General features: G+C 37.4%; 1 protein-coding gene across 4 annotated transcripts in view; it reads right to left on the bottom strand.

The window, feature by feature from the left end:
* Positions 1–21,913, bottom strand: part of pdlim5b (PDZ and LIM domain 5b) — a 131,712-nt gene that overhangs the window by 105,285 nt on the left and 4,514 nt on the right. The gene's annotated exons all lie outside the window — the stretch shown is intronic.

Genomic DNA, 21,913 nt, shown 5'->3' with positions numbered 1-21,913 from the left:
GAGAAGTACAGAGCGCCAATAACCCTTAAAGGCACTGTCTTTGCGTTCCGGCCCAATCACATAATATCTACGGCTTTTCACACACACAAGTGAATGCAAGGCATAATTGGTCAACAGCCATACAGGTCACACTGAGGGTGTACCGTATAAACAACTTTAACACTCTTACAAATATGCGCCACACTGTGAACCCACACCAAACAAGAATGACAAACACATTTCGGGAGAACATCCGAACCGTAACACAACAGAACAAATACCCAGAACCCCTTGCAGCACTAACTCTTCCGGAATGCTACAATATACACCCCCCGCTACCCCTACCCCCACCCCAACCCCGCCCACCTCAGCCTCCTGATGCTCTCTCAGGGAGAGCATGTCCCAAATTCCAAGCTGCTGTTTTGAGGAATGTTAAAAAAAATAATGCACTTTGTGACTTCAATAATAAATATGGCAGTGCCATGTTGGCATTTTTTTCCATAACTTGAGTTGATTTATTTTGGAAAACCTTGTTACATTGTTTAATGCATCCAGCGGGGCATCACAACAAAATTAGGCATAATAATGTGTTAATTCCACAACTGTATGCATCGTATCGGTTGATATCGGAATCGGTAATTAAGAGTTGTCGAATATCGGATATCGGCAAAAAAGCCATTATCGGACATCTCTAATTGTTACAGTAATTCATGACTTTATAATGACTTCTTTGTGGTTTCCTGTAGCTAAATAAATCATTCGTAGTGATAACCAGTGTATGAGTCTCAGTTATCGTATGACCAAACCGTGGAATCAAGTGTCTAAGCTAATAATCTGAAAGTGTTGGTGGCTCTGTCCCTGTGCATTTTTATTTGCTACGGCTGCAAAATAAAAAAAACATGAGGGCAAAGAAAGTTGCATCTGCCAGCATTTTAACAAAGAAGGTATCGAAACACTATTCAGTGAATTCAAGAAAGAACCAATGTACGAGAGCGGCTCCTTCCGTCGTTTTCTCCATTAAAAGTGTTCAATTAAGGTAAAAGTGAGGTTAAATCTTTCCATTTCAGTCGTAATTTCCATGCATTTAGCATTGTTTTCTGCACAAATATTCATTCTAAAAGGTGTTTTGTGTTCATATTTTTGAGAGTCTGGAACATATTTCGATTCGGCCTTTGTCGGACTGCAACTTCCTTATCATGAGATGTCCAACTAAGAATATAATATAATAGGTTTATATACAGTCGTGGTCAAAAGTTTACATACACTAATAATAATGTCATGGCTGTCTTGAGTTTCCAATCATTTCTACAACTCTAATTTTTTTGTGACAGAGTGATTGGAGCACATACTTGTTGGTCACAAAAAACACTCATGAAGTTTGGTTCTTTTATCAATTTATTATGGGTCTACTGAAAATGTGACAAAATCTGCTGGGTCAAAAGTATACATACAGCAATGTTAATATTTGCTTACATGGTTACATGTGTGGTGGTAGTATTATGCTATGGGCCTGTTTTGCTGCCAATTGAACTGGTGCTTTACAGAGAGTAAATGGGACAATGAAAAAGGAGAATTACCTCCAAATTCTTCAGGACAACCTAAAATCATCAGGGCTGAGTTTGGGTCTGGGGCGCAGTTGGGTGTTCCAACAGGACAATGACCCCAAACACACGTCAAAAAGTGGTAAAGGAATGGCTAAATCAGGCTAGAATTAAGGTTTTAGAATGGCCTTCCCAAAGTCCTGACTTAAACCTGTGGACAATGCTGAAGAAACAAGTCCATGTCAGAAAACCAACACATTTAGCTGAACTGCACCAATTTTGTCAAGAGGAGTGGTCAAAAATTCTACCAGAAGCTTGTGGATGGCTACCAAAAGTGCCTTATTGCAGTGAAACTTGCCAAGGGACATGTAAGCAAATATTAACATTGCTGTATGTATACTTTTGACCCAGCACATTTGCTCACATTTTCAGTAGACCCATAATAAATTCATAAAAGAACCAAACTTCATGAATTGTGACAAACAAGTATGTGCTCCAATCACTCTATCACAAAAAAATAAGAGTTGTAAAAATTATTGGAAACTCAAGACAGCCATGACATTATGTTCTTTACAAGTGTATGTAAACTTTTGACCACAACTGTATGTGTCCTCTATTGAATCATGATTTAAAAGCATCCCCTAAATTCAGCACAATGACGACGCAAACGCAACCAAAAAACAACAAAGAGTTGAGAAATCTGAAGTATGTAAACACTGATAATCCTTTGTTTATAGTAGGATTATCACGGTGGACTTGATGTCCACTGAACCACACATGCTGCTTTAAGACCTATAGAAAAAACGACTACTAGAGGTTTCTACACCGTTTCTCCAGCTTGGAAATGATGATTTAAGAAAGTGAAGTGTATATTTTAGACACACCCTGTGCATGGATAAAGACATGTTAGAGCTGGTTTCAGTCCACTAGCACAGGAGGGAAGATTTGTCATCATCTTACACAAAACGATGATGAGTGTAGGCATGTGCCTGCGTATGAACGGGACCGTTCCAAATGTGAGACACATGCTTTGTGCAATATTTCATGCCCTATAAAGTTCTGCTGGTTCAAGGCCTCCTCGCCAAGCAGCAAGACAAGGTTAAGTGCTGTCACATGATACGCTTTTCTCGCGGAAGATTTAACCGAGAGATTGTTTCGTCATATTCGCTTGCTTTTACTGTGTCAGGGTGAGAACTTTCATGACGGCGTCCAGCTGAGAGGCACAAGTGCACGGTTTTGGGCAAACCACAACTCCGGTGGAACTATACGACCTTTGACCCGCCCGACAGGAAGGGTGGAAGCTGACACGAAAACATGACATCAAAGAGTCATTAGCGTTATGTAGCACAGTGTTTTTCAACCACTGTGCCGCGGCACATTGGTGTGCCGTGGGAGATTATCTAATTTCACCTATTTGGGTTAAACATATTTTTTGCAAACCAGTAATTATAGTCTGCAAATTATGTGTTGTTGTTGAGTGTCTGTGTTGAGTAACCGTGTAATACTCTTCCATATCAGTAGGTGGCAGCCGGTAGCTAATTGCTTTGTAGATGTCGGAAACAGCGGGAGGCAGCAAGCAGGTAAAAAGGTGTCTAATGCTTAAACCAAAAACAAACAAAAGGTGAGTGCCCCTAAGAAAAGGCATTGAAGCTTAGGGAAGGCTATGCAGAACGAAACTAAAACTGAACTGGCTGCAAAGTATACAAAAACAGAATGCTGGACGACAGCAAAGACTTACTGTAGAGCAAAAAGAACATGTTTTGCCCAGACTGCCTTTTCAATAAAAAGACCACAACTATGGAACTCTCTACCTGACACTTTAAAAAGTATACCTGCACTTGTCACTTTTAAAAAACAAACAAAATTATGGCTAATTGAGCAACAATCGTGTTCCCATGTTTAGTTTTTACAAATTTTTACTAATTGGTTTTTATCTGGTCTGCACTTTGTCTGTGTTATTATTATTATTGGCTTTTATGTAGTTTGCACTTTGTCTGTTTTATTCATACTATCATTATCTGCCTTATTCTATTTTTTATTTTCCTATTTTAATGATGTTGGATCTGTGTTGTTGTTGGGGAAAAGTGTTGTAAATTAGCTTTGGCTACAAACACTATGATGCATACATTGGATAACTGTTTCAGATGTCTATGTTTTTGTATCTGTCCCTATTTAAATTAGACCTTTATATAAATATAAGACGACATCCACAATGTACATCCGAACCTGACATGACAATCAACAATGTCCCCACAAAGAAGGATGAAAACAACTGAAATATTCTTGATTGCTAAAACAAAGTAGATGCGGGAAATATCGCTCAAAGGAAGACATGAAACTGCTACAGGAAAATACCAAAAAAAGAGAAAAAGTCACCAAAATAAGAGCGCAAGACAAGAACTAAAACACTACACACAGGAAAACAGCAAAAAATTTAAAATAAGTCAGGGCGTGATGTGACAGGTGGTGACAGTACAGTACAGTACAGTACAGTAGAGCTTGGCAGAGTAACCGTGTAATACTCTTCCATATCATTAGGTGGCAGCCGGTAGCTAATTGCTTTGTAGATGTCGGAAACAGCGGGAGGCAGTGTGCAGGTAAAAAGGTGTCTAATGCTTAAACCAAAAACAAACAAAAGGTGAGTGCCCCTAAAAAAAGGCATTGAAGCTTAGGAAAGGCTATGCAGAACGAAACTAAAACTGAACTGGCTGCAAAGTATACAAAAACATAATGCTGGACGACAGCAAAGACTTACTGTGGAACAAAGACGACATCCACAATGTACATCCGAACATGACATGACAATCAACAATGTCCCAACAAAGAAGGATGAAAACAACTGAAATATTCTTGATTGCTAAAACAAAGTAGATGCGGAAAAACATCGCTCAAAGGAAGACATGAAACTGCTACAGGAAAGTACCAAAAAAGAGAAAAAGTCACCAAAATAGGAGCGCAAGACAAGAACTAAAAAACTACACACAGGAAAACAGCAAAAAATTTAAAATAAGTCAGGGCGTGATGTGACAGGTGGTGACAGTACACCTACTTTGAGACAAGAGCTATAGTGATGCATGCTTGGTTATGCTTTAAAGTCATATCCAACAATTGCGACAACGACTTTTTACTGTCAACCGAGTTTCGTTTTTTAATTATTTTTGCTGGTGGTGTGCCTCCGGATTTTTTCAACGCAAAAAATGTGCCTTGGCTCAAAAAAGGTTGAAAAACACTGATGTAGCACACACAGCAAAGTGCAATTACATGGAAAATGGGAATGCTCGGTAATGTTTTCACCCCACTTGTAAGTTAGAAAGAAAAAGAAAGAAAACTAACAACCGGATAAAGCAGAATAACAAACAGGGTTATTGCGGCGCTAGATAAACTGGTTTTGATGGATTTCAGGGGTTAATTGTTAGGGGACTTCCAGGTGATGACAGAAGTTTGAACGTTAGCATCCACGTCTGGCTTTTGGAAACAAGTGACTTAAGTTTGGCCAAGCAAGCCTTGGCTCCAAAAACTGTGGAATGCGACTTAATAAACGGAGCAAACCTTTCAATATCTGCCGTGGAACAGATCTGAAAGAATAAAGGGAGGAATATATAGTAAAAAAAAATGTACCAATATGAACCAGTTAATGAAACATTACAACCATGTCTGATATCAGTTATCATAATTTAATAAGTTATCGCTTAATTGATATTTATTTATATATTTAACAGGGTATGATTTCAAATGCATATCTGAGTAACTGAGATGTCAGGCTGAAAAATAAAATACTTTAGTGATGTCAATTTTAATGCATTAACTCATGCGATTAATGTAAGAAAATATTGCATTAATCATGTATAAATGCAGATTAATCACACAATTTATTTTGAGCGCACGTGCTCCTCTACCTCAACCTGGGATGGTTACCTGAATGTGGTGCGGGTTGTTATACTGTCAGAGATCAGGTCAATGCATACGCCAGTGCAATGATGACTTGAGGGCTTGCTGGCAAATTTCACTTCAAAATACACCCTGACTGTACTTTTAACACATTTTGAGCAAATAAATTACATACATTCAAGTAGAAAAAAAGTTATTCTGAAAATTGCATTTGTGTCAAAATATTGGGGTATTTTTTTAGTTAATTTAAATGATGTAAGCAATTAATTTACTGTGATTAATAGTACTTATTCCAAGTTTATTCTCTATTCTTTATTTCGTAGTAGTAGTTGAAGATCAGATTAATCACACTTTTACATTTTCATTACTTGTGATTAATCGCAGTAAATCACTTGATTGCATAATTTTAATTACCTTTAAAAAAGACCCCAATATTTTGAGGACAAATGCAATTTTAAAAAGCATGTCCAGTCAAAATTAATTTTGAGATTAATCTGTTATACTGTATTTTTCAGACTACAAGGCTGACTTAAAATCCTTTCATTTTCTCAAAACTCCATATAACCTTAATGTACAGATACATTCTGGTTGTTCTTACCGACCTCGAAGCAATTTTATTTGGTGTATGTTGCAATGATAAATGTGACCAGTAGATGGCAGTCACACAAAAGAGACACGTGTGGACTGCAGTTTGACGTCTGTTCAATAAATGACGCTAAGCAAGCAACACCAAAACGTTGATGTTTCATTGAGAATATAGAACATTTTAAACAGCATTCGGAAATCTCTCAAAATGTTTTAGTACGACTTTGGTGAGCTACGAAGCCGCACCATTTGATGGAACACGGAGCATGACAGCTGCCATAGTCAGACGTACTGCGTTTCAACATTCGGGTATTATTATAGTGTGTGTATAAGTACCCCAAACTGGCACCTATTCGGAGACATTATCTAGCGTTTTTTTCGCAATAATATGCAAAACCTACTTTTCTTACCTTCTGGTACCTGCTGATGTGTATTTGGGATCTGTCTAAGTCCCGAAAATGCGCCATTGTAGTCAGCGCCGTTGTCAATAAGCTCCTTCTTTTTCTCTATCCTCTGGTTGTGGGGCATTCATCCTCCGCTGTTGCCATTTCTGATCAAAATTAGCGTACAGTTCTAACTTATTCCTCACTATGGAAGCGCTAAAAACTACTGGTATAACAGAGAGAAGATGCTGACGAAGTGGAGGCACATAAATAAGACTGTCCACAAAACGGTCAGTAAGCGGCTTGAAGATGGTCTTTAAAACATATTCTATGCAACATTTTAACTAGACATGTCCGATAATGGCTTTTTTGCCGATATCCCGATATTGTCCAACTCTTGATTACCGATTCAGATATCAACCGATACTGATATATACAGTCGTGGAATTAACACATTATTATGCATAATTTTTTTGTGATGCCCCGCTGGATGCATATTTATTATTGAAGTCACAAAGAGCATTATTTTTTTTAACATGCCTCAAAACAGCAGCTTGGAATCTCGAGAGAGCATGAGGAGGTCGAGGTGGGCGGGGTTGAGGTGGGGGGTTTAGGGGGGCGGGGGGTATATTGTAGCGTCCCGGAAGAGTTAGTGCTGCAAGGGGTTCTGGGTATTTGTTCTGTTGTGTTTATGTTGTGTTACGGTGCGGATGTTCTCCCGAAATGTGTTTGTCATTCTTGTTTGGTGTGGGTTCACAGTGTGGCGCATATTTGTAACAGTGTTAAAGTTGTTTATACAGCCACCCTCAGTGTGACCTGTATGGCTGTTGACCAAGTATGCCTTGCATCCACTTGTGTGTGTGAAAAGCCGTAGATATTATGTGACTGGACCGGCACGCAAAGGCAGTGCCTTTAAGGTTTATTGGCGCTCTGTATTTCTCCCTACGTCCGTGTACCACTCCGTACCGCGGTGTTTTAAAAAGTCATAAATTGTACTTTTTGAAACCAATACCGATAATTTTCTATATTACATTTTAAAGCATTTATCGGCCGATAATATCGGCGGCAGTCCGATATTATCGGACATCTCTAATTTTAACCATGGTGATGGTGTGGTCTACAGGTTATCTACATGTTATGTAGACCAGTGGTCCCCAACCACCGGGCCGCGGACTGGTACCGGGCCGCACAAGAAATTTAAAAAAAATTAAAAAATAAAATAAAATGTTTTATTTTTATTAAATCAACATAAAAAACACAATATATACTATATATATATCAATACAGATCAATACAGTCTGCAGGGATACAGTCCGTAAGCACACATGATTGTATTTCTTTATGAAAAAAATAAATACCCCCCTCGGTCCGTGGGACAAATTTTCAAGCGTTGACCGGTCCGCAGCTACAAAAAGGTTGGGGACCACTGATGTAGACCACAAGGAAGTGTTTTAAATGGAGAAAATAAATAATATGACCCCTTTGATGCGCCTTATAATCTGGTGCAACTTTTGTATGGAAAAAAAGGCCTAAATAAACCCACTCATCGGCATCTTTGACAGCCCTACTTATTAGAAAATAATAACATGTAAACACAGGAAGTCAGCAATGTACCAGCAATTGCTGAAACATGAAGAAAGTGTGGGATTGAAAATATTCTGCCTCTTACTACCCCTTTTCGGACTTGCTGAATTGTGCGAGTGTACTGTGCATATTTGAAGTCTCTCAATGTAACTTTGTTAAGCAACAAATAAAACATGATCACTGCATACTTTTCTGAGGAGTAACTCATGAATAATAAGGCCTTGTCATCCCTGAAAAATGTTATGTGCCCCTCAGGGTCCTGGCACCACCTGTTGTGGACCATCACATGTTGGACCATCACACTTGGACGGGACGACCTCATCATGAGGCCTGGAAAGCCGCAGGTACTTTAAAGAAGCCGCCAGAGAAACTAAATCAAGTGTGAATGTTTTAGCGAGGACTTGAACACCTGGGAAGCACGAAGCTTCTATTTATATCAAACACACTTCCAGTTATCCATATGAACACACACATACCTAACGCACGGGACACACACTAACTGAAGACAACTGTCTTCGTCTTTAAGGTGACTTTCAGCTCAGGTTAAGAAAGGGAGTGTATTTTTAGGGTGAATTTACGAGGCATGGCAAAAATACCTAGTATTTATGCGCTGGTCTTTTGTAGTGTAGTGATTCACATAGCTGACTTTTAGCAAGAGTGAATGGAGGATGAACATGATTTACAGCGATTGTAGTGCATGTTTCGGTTATAGCTCACTTTATTTGGACAATATTGTTCAATACAAAATAAGACAGGCAGTTTTATAATCTTCTTTCTGCCAATAAATAAATAAATATGAAGCCAATTAAAATGATAAAAAATAATGTGTTAAATAGTGTTGTCCTGATACCAATATTTTGGTACCGGTACCAAAATGTATTCCGATACTTCTCTAAATAAAGGGGACCACAAAAAAATGGCATTATTTATTATTATTATTTATTATTATGTTTATTATTGCAATTTAGTCCTTAGACAAAATAGTGAACATACAAGACAACTTGTCTTTTAGTAGTAAGTAAACAAACAAAGGCTCCTAATGTGTCTGCTGACATATGCAGTCACATATTGTGTCATTTATAATTCTATTATTTTGTCAACATTATGAGGGACAAGCTGTAAAAATTTATTATTAATCTGCTTGTTCATTTACTGTTAATATCTGCTTACGTTCTCTTTTAATATGTTCTATCAACACTTCTGTTAAAATGTAATAATCACTTATTCTTCTGTTGTTGAATGCTTTACATTAGTTTTGGATGATACCTCACATTTAGGTATCAATGCGATACCAAGTAGTTACAGGATCATACATTGGTCATATTCAAAGTCCTCATGTGTCCAGGGACGTATTTCCTGAGTTTCTAAACATAATATAAATTTAAAAAGGGCCTCAGAGGCAATGACAAGAACTTTAGTCTTGTCCTGGTTACGCTGTAAACATGTATCTGCCTTTCAGGATTTAATATCTAAAAGGCAAATAAAAAATAAAAAAAAGAGTATAATTTGGTCTTGTGTCATCAGGAGACATGGAAATGTACCGCTCGGTTTCATCAGCACAACTGTGGACATTAATTCCAGGTCTCCTGATGACACTGCCAAGTGGAATCATGTAAATATTAAAAAGAATAGGACCTAAAATCGATCCTTGAGGCACACCACGTGTGATTTCATAGGTTCTTAAGGAGCTTGTATCCATACTTACCAATCATTTTCTGTCTGAAAGATAGGAAGTGAACTATTTGTGAAGGTGTTTGAGTGAGCATGAGGTGATCTATTGCAGTGTTTTTCAACCACTGTGCCGCGGCACACTAGTGTGCCGTGAGATACAGTCTGGTGTGCCGTGGGAGATTATCTAATTTCACCTATTTGGGTTAAAAATATGTTTTGCAAACCAGTAATTATAGCTGCAAATGATGTGTTATTGTTGAGTGTCTGTGCTGTCTAGAGCTCGGCAGAGTAACCGTGTAATACTGTTCCATATCAGTAGGTGGCAGCCGGCAGCTAATTGCTTTCTAGATGTCGGGAACAGCGGGAGGCATTGTGCAGGTAAAAAGGTGTCTAATGCTTAAACCAAAAATAAACAAAACGTGAGTGCCCCTAAGAAAAGGCATTGAAGCTTATGCAGAACAAAACTAAAGTTGAACTGGCTACAAAGTAAACAAAAACAGAATGCTGGACGACAGCAAAGACTTACTGTGGAGCAAAGACGGCGTCCGCAAAGTACATCCGAACATGACATGTCAATCAACAATGTCCCCACAAAGAAGGATAAAAACAACTGAAATATTCTTGATTGCTAAAACGAAGTAGATGCGGGAAATATCGCTCAAAGGAAGACATGAAACTGCTACAGGAAAATACCAAAAAAAGAAAAAAAAAGCCACCAAAATAGGAGCGCAAGACAGGGAAGGGAGTAAAACACTACGCACAGGAAAACGGCAAAAAACTCAAAATAATGATGTGACAGGTGGTGACAGTACACCTACTTTGAGACAAGAGCTATAGTGATGCATGCTTGGTTATGCTTTAAAGTCATATCCAACAATTGCGACAACAACTTTTTACTGTCAACTGAGTTTCGTTTTTTAATTATTTCTGCTGGTGGTGTGCCTCCGGATTTTTTCAACACAGAAAATGTGCCTTGGCTCAAAAAAGGTTGAAAAACACTGATCTATTGTATTGAAAGAAGCATTAAGATCCAGTAGAACCAAGACTGACAGTTTTTGAGAGTCAGCACTCAACCTGAGATCTTTCACGATCTCTGTACTGTGGTTCACCCTAAATCCAGACTGAAACTTCCCTAAAATTTTACATTTATTATTAAAAAATAACAAGTTTTTCTAAGATTTTACTTAAAAATGGTAAAGGTCTGTAATTATTAAAATGGTCAGCATCCAAATTGCTGTTCTTTATCAGGGGCCCCACTGTTATAAAAAAAAAAAAAAGGCTGCAGGAAAGACCCCCGTCTGAAGCGAGCTATTTAAGATGTTTGTTTAAAATCTCCTCTCTCAAAGAACCATAAAATATTGTAAAAAAAATGGTCGGAATTGAATCCAAAGGACATGTGGTGGGTTTCATAGTAGAAAAAAACCTTGTCAAGCGTCTTAGCATTAATCAGGACAAAACTGTGCAGCGTTTCCTCTGGCAAAAACCAGACAGTCAAATGGTTTAAAAGAAGTGTGACAAGATAAAATGTCACATCTGATCGTGTTTAGTCTTTCTCTGAAGTGGTCTGAAAACTGCTTACAAAGGGAGTCCGTAGGAGTGTGACGTACAGTATATTAATAAAATAAGGGTTAAACAAATGATTAATCATGGCAAAAAGGACTTTGGAGTTATTCTTATTGCTTGCAATGACAGTGGAGAAAAAAGTGTTTCTTGCATTTTTAAACCGCGGTGTTGTATATTATTTTCTGTTCATGTAGTATTTGGTAGTTAATCATTAGTTTATTCTTCCTCAATTTCCTCCCTACCTTTCTGCAATTTATTTTAAGTTTTCTGGTTATCATTTCCTCTCATCATATCTCCGTGAAGGTTTCGGTTTTAAAATGTCCTTCCTTAATTTTAGAGAAGCAACCGCATCAAGGCTGGATTTGCATTTGTGATTAAAATAGTCAACAATAAAAATCACGGGTTCAGTGGCAGTATTTCCCACAAATAGATTTTTTTTTTTTTTTGTCCTGTCCAGCTTCTCAGGCAAACCATATAGTTGATGTAGATGCCCATATCGGCTGTTCAGATTTACTTTACAAAAGAGAAGTGTAGGATACTTCTCTTGTTGCCTTATTTGTATTTGACTTTATTAAATGTATTTATATTATCATTTGGTGCAGCCGGGCCAGAGCAGGAGGGGATAGAAAGAGAGAAATGATTATGTTGCTGGTAAATAATATGGTTGTAGTAGTAGGCTAAAGTTAAATGATTTAGTATGCACTAATTAAAGGGGCAGAGCTTTAAGAGACATTTTAGCTTTTATATTTTAAAAGATATATTTTTTGTAAGAACCACAATTAATAAATATATTTCAGTGAATAACTTATTGTTGAAATCTGTATATAAATATGTACATAAAGTGTTGTAATTATATTGTAAAATGGATGGATGGATGGATGGATGGACGTTTAAAACAAAACTGTTATTATTAAGTAGTAAGTATACATTTTTTGAGCCTTTTTAGAGAAAATCATATCATTGTAGTAAATTATGCAAATTACTCGATGATGTCATGTGACCACGCCCATAGCCACGCCTCCACCGCCACAGGTATCTTGGCAGTTTATGGGAAACACTGAATGGTAATAAATTAAACTGTAAATGGGAGCTATTTATCAGTTATTTGTTTCATGACCAATTTATATATTTCATATATGTACATTTATTTAATTTATTATTCAGCCTGTCATTCCCTAATGGCCTTCTTAATTATTTATTGGTATTTTTATTCATGCTAAAACCAAATACACACAAAGCCTAAGTAGTTAATTACAAAATAAAGCAATAAAAATTTGTCAATTCATTCATTTAAAATATAAATATAATTTTTAATAATGGTACTGAACAAGTTTTCTTTTATATTATTGGTCAGTATATGGCCAATACATTTGTTTCATAACCAATTAATATATTTCACTACCTTTTTAATTATTTAACGACTTTCTATAATCACTTATGAATTTTTTTTTTAATGTATTCAAAGGCCATTTAGTTCATAAAAATATCTCCTAAATCATAGAGAAAATGAATCTGTCAAAGACACACATTAAAGAGGTGGTGGGGCTGCAGTTCAACCAATCAGATCAGATTCACCTTTAGATGAGTGGCTTTATGACCTTTAAAGGGGAACTGCACTATTTTAAAATGTTGCCTATCATTCACAATCATTATGAAAAACATGACGACGGATGCAATTTATTTGTAATGCATTCTAAATAATAAATAAATAAAATCAAAAGTCCGCTTACAATGAACCTACAGTGTGGGAGCCACTCTATTCTGCCTATAAAGCCCTTGAAAAACATCCAAACACCTCCATTAAGGTTTTATATACATGATGTAATTATATATGTAATGTAGTAAAAGACACATTTATAAAAACATTTACGTATTTTGACCATTTTAAGGATATGTGGCACATTCATTTCAAAATCGCATCATAGCGTTTTAACATATCACTAATTATTACTCACTGCAGGCTTTATGGGAGCCAACAAACATAATGAAACATTACTTACTGTACAAGGTCTGCTGTCATTAGAATGTCAACTGACAGGATATATCATATATTCCCATTTAAATGAAGACTGATAGATGGATAGATGGATAGATAGATAGTACTTTATCAATTCCTTCAGGAGAGTTCCCTCGGGAAAATTAAAATGACTCATAATCCGTGCGAGGAAAATGGAACCACGCATCTTTTTTTGTCGTTCTCGCCTCTACCAGGTCTAAATTGGCTGTCAAAGTGTACCAACCTGTTGGTCCTTCTACTATCCAGGTGAGAGACATGATTCATGATCTAAAAATAAAAGTTTGACGGGCAAGGAAGCAGCTCATCAGTCAATCATGTCAACATTGGCACACAAACTCGTGATCTATAAATAGTTTGTCTCTGTTAGCACTTATAATAACAATATCACTAATACTTGGTTAATATTCAAGTCACGAAATGCTAATGGAGTATTGTTGGCGGTTTTTGGATGGTTATTTATTGGGTCTTATGGATAGAATAAAGGACTGTAAGTGGACTTTTATTTACAAGTTAGAATGCATTAAAAAAATGCATCTGTCGTCATGTCTCTCATAACGATTGTGAACGATAAGCAAAATTTCAAAAGTGCAGTTTCCCTTTGAGTATTTTAGCATTTTCTCATGATTACCGATGGTTATTCTAATACAACTATGCGAGTTATCCACATATGTATTGTGCATTCGCTGGGACATGAGGTACTTGACATCTTGAAAAACTGTAAATTGCAGAATATCACATCATACTCTTAAGTCACACTGAAACCCGTACAGTGCGCTTACGCCCTAATAAGGGCAAGGCAAACATTGCTCTCTTGTCACTGCCTGTTTTGCAATCCCCCATGATTTCATGCGCAGACATGAGCAGCCGCACCTTTTAATGCTCATGAAAGAGTGCAGAGCTCCATGCGGGCGACTTCAAGTCGACTCCTGGCTTCACTCCGCTTCCAGCCTTATCTGGCCGAATGGCACTTCATATTTCAGCACATTCACACCCAGGAAAACAAGAGATTACAACAATTCCTTCTGCATTAATGCTATCTCCATCACTGGACGGCATTTTTAGTACAAAATTGACACGTACAGCTGAACCTATTTTGTCTAAAGTCACACTATCTTGGCTCAAGTCATACTATTTTGAATTGGACCACAACTTTGCCTCTATAGTCCAACAGTATGTTGGGAGAGACCTCAGCTCAGCAAGCATAGAAGGATACATTCTATTTTAATATCGATTTAATATAATTTTAAAAAGATGACGTCATGTCAACATACCTATAGTAGGAATCTTAAAAAATGACATCTGTAACGTGAATCACAAATATTAACAGCATATGTTAAACCTATTTTTACACATGCAAATTACTTGTTAAAAATGACATAAGATTCTATGTTGGACACAGCTTGACCCTAGAACAGATTAAGTCTATTTCCATTATGTCCTATGGGATTGATTGATTGATTGAGACTTGTATTAGTAGGTTGCACAGTGAAGTACATATTCCGTACAATTGACCACTAAATGATAACACCCGAATAAGTTTTTCAACTTGTTTAAATTGGGGTCCACTTAAATTGATTCATGATACAGAAACTTGAAAGTTGGAGCGCAACTAGGATTGACTGCGATTCTAGCAGTGTGTTCTTAAAAACAGCAGAGCGCTCATGTCATTGGAAGATTTTTTGCAGTGAATCTTCAAAAACAGCGTAACGCTTCAGTCTTATTGAAGATCTTTGACTAATGTTTAGGCAGCAGACCCTTAAAAACAGCAGAACGCTCCTGCTGTATAGAGCAGTGTTTTTCAACCTTTTTTGAGCCAAGGCACATTTTTTGTGTTGAAAAAATCCAGAGGCACACCACCAGCAGAAATCACTAAAAAACGAAACTCAGTTGACAGTAAAAAGTCGTTGTCGCAATTGTTGTGAATGTTGTCTGTCTATCTGTGTTGGCCCTGCGATGAGGTGGCGACTTGTCCAGGGTGTACCCCGCCTTCCGCCCGATTGTAGCTGAGATAGGCTCCAGCGCCCCCCGCGACTCCAAAGGGAATAAGCGGTAGAAAATGGATGGATGGACTTTAAAGCATAACCAAGCATGCATCACTATAGCTCTTGTCTCAAAGTAGGTGTACTGTCACCAACTGTCACATCACACCCAGACTTATTTGGACTTTTTTTTGCTGTTTTCCTGTGTGTAGTGTTTTACTCCCTGTCTTGCGCTCCTATTTTGGTGGCTTTTTCTCTTTTTTTGGTATTTTCCTGTAGCAGTTTCATGTCTTCCTTTGAGCGATATTTCCCGCATCTGCTTTGTTTTAGCAATCAAGAATATTTCAGTTGTGTTTATCCTTCTTTGTGGGGACATTGTTGATTGCCATGTCATGTTCGGATGTACATTTGTGGACGCCGTCTCTGCTCCACAGTAAGTCTTTGCTGTCGTCCAGCATTCTGTTTTTGTTTACTTTTGTAGCGAGTTCAGTTTTAGTTTCGTTCTGCATAGCCTTCCCTAAGTTTCAATGCCTTTTCTTAGGGGCACTCACCTTTTGTTTATTTTTGGTTTAAGCATTAGATACCTTTTTACCTGCACGCTGCCTCCCGCTGTTTCCGACATCTACAAAGCAATTAGCTACCGGCTGCCACCTACTGATAAGGAAGAGTATTACACGGTTACTCTGCCGAGCTCTAGACAGCACCGACACTCAACAACAACACATCATTTGCAGACTATAATTACTTTTTTACCCCAAATAGGTGAAATTAGATCATCTCCCACGGCACACCAGACTGTATCTCACGGCACACTAGTGTGGTTGAAAAACACTGGTATAGAGGATATTTAAGTAGTTTGCTGCAAATCCTTAAAAACAGCAGAAAGCTCCTAAATAATCTTTGAGTACATTGTTGCTGTAAGTCCAGCAGAACACTCCTCTCATGTAGAGGACTAGCGTGTTTGCTGAAAAAAAGCAGACTGCTCCCGTTACATAGAAGATCTTTGACTAATGCAGGGGTCACCAACCTTTTTGAAACCAAGGGCTACTTCTTGGGTACTGATTAATGCGAAGGGCTACCAGTTAGATACACACTTTAATAAATTGCCAGAAGTAGCCAATTTGCTCAATTTACCTTTAACTCTATGTTATTATTAATAATTAATGATATTTATCTTTGTGGAAACACTGATCATCTTAATGATTTCTCACAATAAATATATATAGAAACAGATAAATATCAATATGCAACACTTTATTTTTATATTTTCTCTAAGTGCACATTTTTCAAATTGAACATTTTCAAATGATCACTTCTAAGACAGTCTTGTGAAATCACAATATCCCATTTTAACTAGCTAGCCACTAACATTTTTTAACAAATCATGAATTACTTTGCACCATGTTTGTACAAATAATAACTCATGTAAAATACAAAAGTAAACTCTCAAATTTTTAAATCATGTCACACTTTGAACTGGACACCAAATCTGTTATCTGTTTCTTTGTCAGTTAGTGGGAAGCCTGGCATTGCATGCTGTTAACTAGTGTGTTGTACTCTGGTGTGTAACTTGACACTGCAACTCTGAGTGAGTCTTGCAGATGTGCATCAGTGAGGCGTGTTCTGTGTTTGTTCTTGATGAAGTTCATGTCAGAAAAGGCTGATTCACAAAGATAAGATTTTTCCTCATTGTTTGCGGAACCTTCTTAATCTTTTGGACATATTTTCACAGCAATCTGGCCTTAAGCTTAATTATGATAAATGTAAAATGTTAAGGATCGGAAATCTAAAGGGAACGTCCTTTCGAATGGAATGCAAAGTGTTTTGTTTATAAATTATATGCAATCTGTTGTGTTCCCTAATTTTTTTCTGTGTACATGAATGAAGGTGTGTGTTGCTGAGTCCGACTTGGACATTATCTGGACTGGGCCTGGTTTAAAAAACCCTTTAAAAAAATTTAATTTCATTGACAACCTGGTCTGTTGAAGATAAGGCCCTTTTTAAAAAAATAAAATAAAATAAATAAATAAAAAAAACATTTTCTTGGATAAAAAAGAAAGTAAAACAATATAAAAATAATTACATAAAAAATAGTAATTAATGAAAATGTTAGTGGACCAGCAGCCTATACAATCATGTGTGCTTCAGGGACTGTGTCCCTTGCAGATGTGTTGTCTATGTTGTGGGAACCAGAATATTGGTAGCAGAAAGAAATAACCCCTTTTGTGTGGATGAGTGTGCATGGGGGAGGTTGTTTGGGTTGATGCACTGATTGAAAGTGTATCTTGTGTTTTTCTATGTAGATTTAATTTAAAAAAAAAAAAAAAAAAATTATTATCATTATTATTTTTTTTTTTTTTTTTTTTTTTTTTTTTAGAACAGGCCCGCGGGCGACTCATCTGGTGCCCGCGGGCACCGCGTTGGTGACCCCTGGACTAATGTATAGGCAGCAAGTCCTTAAAAACAGCAGAACGCTCCTGTTAAAAAGAGGATTTTGGAATACTGTTTTGCAGTAAGTCCTTAAAAACAATAGAACACTTTTGTCATATAGAAGATATTTGAATACCGTTTTGCTGTGGGTCCTTATAAACAGCAGACCACTCGTGTCATATGTATGATCTTTAAACACCACATTGGTTTAGGTCCCTAAAAACAGCAGAAAATTCCAGTCATATACAGGACCTTTTGACTAGCGTGTTTGCTAAAACAGCAGTGTTCTTATTATATAGAAGATCTTTGACTAATGTTTAGGAAGCAGGTCATTAAAAACAGTAAAACGCTCTTGTCATAGAGAGGATCTTTCAGTACTATTTTATTGCAGGTCCTTAAAAACAGCAGAGCACTCTTGTCATACAGAGGATCTTTTGTTTGCGAAAACTGCAGAAGAGTCCTTTCATATAGAAGATCTTTGACTAATGTTTTGAAAGCAACTTCTTAAAAACAGCCCGTGTCCTATAGAGGAACTTTGAGTGCAGGTTAGCTGTAGGTCCTTAAAAACAGCAGAACACTTCTGTCATATAGAATTAAATAACGTTTGACTGGTCCTGTCATATGGAGAATCTTTGATTTATGTTTAGACATCGAGCCTTAAAAAGAGCAGAACACTTCTGTCATATAGAATTAAATAACGTTTGACTGGTCCTGTCATATGGAGAATCTTTGATTTATGTTTAGACATTGAGCCTTAAAAAGAGCAGAACACTTCTGTCATATAGAATTAAATAACGTTTGACTGGTCCTGTCATATGGAGAATCTTTGATTTATGTTTAGACATCGAGCCTTAAAAAGAGCAGGACGCTCCTGTCATATAGAGAATCTTCAGACTAACGGGTTTACTGAAACAGCAGAGTGGTCCTGTCATATAGAGAATCTTTGAGTTATGTTTAGACATCGAGTCTTAAACACAGCATAACGCCTCTTTGAGTACAGTTTTGTCGTAAGTCCTTAAAAACAGAATAGCACTCTTCTCATACAGGATCCAATGTATGACTTTTTGAGTTTATGTATCACTACCTTAGCAATTTGGCTATGGTATACGCCTAATTATATAGAAAATAGAATACTAATGACAGGAGAAATGTCCCCCGTTCCCCTGTAATTGAAATTGAGTTTAACATCCGTTTAGAAATCACCTCTCAGTAGAAAAGTGTTCTTGACAGGTACTCAAACATGGGTCACCTGTGTTTAATGTAAATATTATTCACAGACGTGACCTCGACGCCCTTTTACCGCATGTATGAAATGTACAGTGGTTTCTGGCAGGAACTTTGATAGTACTCATATAAAAGGAAAATAAATGTTTCTGTGAGTTTCAGCTGCAATTAAAAGCATGATTTGTTTGATTTTATACGTCATGCACATTCCACAAGTCGTCAGGTGGCAATGTTGCCCGGTTACGTCATCGCATGTCCTCATCGAGTTCATTTACGACTGAGGAATTGAAAAAAAGAAGAAAAGAATGGGCATTACTTGTGATTTAACGTGCCAACGCCCGGCCTTGTTGAACTACAAACCGTCAACCGAGAGTTTTGGCAGTGTTGTTATTATCTGCAGCTCACCTTTGTGCCAGAATGACTACATGTTGTAACCTGAATTTACAACACATTTAATGAAGATACATTTCTGTGAACAAGTTATATTCAGGGTTCGTACACCTTTTCCATGGCCAAATTCAAGCACTCAAAGACTTTCAAGATCAATTTTCCAGTTTTTCCAGTACCCCTCAAAAGGTGAAAACCAGTGTGAATCAATCCATAGCCTTGTTGTTTGAGGTCAACAAATGCTGTCTGTAGGAAAATTACGGAAAATCTGCGAAAACCTAAGCCTAACATTGAACCAGCAGTTATCATTAACTGAATGGGGCATAGAAAATGAAGCAGTGTGACTATTCAATGTCATTGGTGTTTGCAAACGTGTCTCCATTTGTGTTGTTTTTCAAATTTCTTGTTCTTTTTCTTACTTACAGCACTCAATGACATCGAACAGCACGGATTGATTCACACTAGAGATGTCCGATAACATCGGACTGCCGATATTATCGGCCGATAAATGTAGTATCGGAAATTATTGGTATCGGTTTTAAAATGATCGGTTTCAAAAAGTAAAATGTATGACTTTTTAAAACGCCGCTGTGTACACGGACGTAGGGAGAAGTACAGAGCGCCAATAAACCTTAAAGGCACTGCCTTTGCTTGCCGGCCCAATCACATAATACATACGGCTTTTCACACACACAAGGCATACTTGGTCAACAGCCATACAGGTCACACTGAGGGTAGCCGTATAAACAACTTTAACAATGTTACAAATATGCGCCACACTGTGAACCCACACCAAACAAGAATGACACACACATTTCGGGAGAACATCCGCACCGTAACACAACATAAACACAACAGAACAAATACCCAGAACCCCTTGCAGCACTTACTCTTCCGGGACGCTACAATATACCCACCCCCCCACCCCCCACTTCAACCCCGCCCACCTCAACCTCCTCATGCTCTCTCAGGGAGAGCATGTCCTAAATTCCAAGCTGCTGTTTTGAGGCATGTTAAAAAAAATAATGCACTTTGTGACTTCAATAATAAATATGGCAGTGCCATGTTGGCATTTTTTTCCATAACTTGAGTTGAATTATTTTGGAAAACCTTGTTACATTGTTTAACGCATCCAGCGGGGCATCACAACAAAATTAGGCATAATAATGTGTTAATTCTACGACTGTACTGTATATATCGGTTGATATCGGAATCGGTAATTAAGAGTTGGACAATATCGGAATATCGGCAAGAAAGCCATTATCGGACATCTCTAATTCACACCGTATTTGTGCTTGTAAACTGCATAATGTGATATAAATACACCTACCCTCAAAATGTCAATTTCACTCATTTAACAACAAAACTGTTCCACATTAATACAAAGATAGGCTACAAACTTCTGTATTTAATGCATGTCTCTCTTTTTAGTTTTTTTATGGTTTTAATACCATCTAAATGTTACCAATGGAATAAAATAAAATCATACGACTAAACATGAAAATATAAATGTCAACTTATTTTCTATAACTTAGTCATTCACAACCTTGCAACTGTAGGCTAGCCATGGCACTCAGTGTTTACCTTAGGTATATTATGGGCTAACGTCAGCTGAGCTTAAGATTTTTAGTTGAGGGAAGTTTAATTATTTATCGTTGACAAACGCTCGCTTTTTTCCTTCCATAGCTCGTAATAACTGTCCGTAATTAACATGTAATCTAGCGCTGATCTCACAGTTTAGGTCTAGCATGTACCAAAAGGTTAGAAAACAAAACTTTAGCTAATGTTAGTTAACTTGTATGGCTAGTAATCTCTGTGGCTTACCTTTCATATGACTCGAGAGAGGTCCACGTTTTATCCAAAATTTGTATTTGTCATTTTCCATCCAATGTTCATTAAAACGACAACCTCCCGGCACGATGGACCGATGCACCACTGTCCTCTTGGGGGCGACACAGAGCCGTATATACATGACAACAACCTAATGTAAGGGCTCGTGCAAAGCCAACAGATCAAGCGTGTAGCTTTCATTTTTAAAAGGAAACTTTTTTTTTTCTATTCCATTTTATAATTAGCCTATTGCGTCAGACTGCCGAGAAATATGATGAAACATTTCCGAGCATTTGCAAGCACTTCACCCAAAATTCAAGCAGTTTTCAAACCTTGAAAACACAACATTAAAATCCAAGCATTTTCAAGGTTTTTAAGCACCAGTACGAACCCTGTATATTAGTTGTCTACAGCAGTGTTTTTCAACCTTTTTTGAGCCAGGGCACATTTTTTTTCATTGAAAAAATCCGGAGGCATACCACCAACAGAAATCATTAAAAAAATGAACCTCAGTTGTTCTTGCAAGTGTTGGATATGAATTCAAACCATAACCAAGCCTGCATCACTATAGCGATTGTCTCAAAGTAGGTGTACTGTCACCACCTGTCACATCACGACCTGACTTATTTGGAGTTGTTTGGTGTCTTCCTGTTTGTAGTGTTTTAGTTCTTGTCTTGCGCTCCTATTTTGGCTTTTCCTGTTTTGTTGGTGTTTTCCTGTAGCAGTTTCATGTCTTCCTTTGAGAGCTATTTCCCGCACCAGCTTTGTTTTAAGCAATCAAGGCTATTTAAGTTGTCGCTATCGTTCTTTGCAGGGACATTGTTGATTGTCATGTCATGTTCGGATGTACTT

Source organism: Entelurus aequoreus, linkage group LG21 (genome assembly GCF_033978785.1).
Source record: "Entelurus aequoreus isolate RoL-2023_Sb linkage group LG21, RoL_Eaeq_v1.1, whole genome shotgun sequence".
Taxonomy (NCBI): domain Eukaryota; kingdom Metazoa; phylum Chordata; class Actinopteri; order Syngnathiformes; family Syngnathidae; genus Entelurus; species Entelurus aequoreus.
This window is presented reverse-complemented; position numbering and strand designations above follow the sequence as displayed.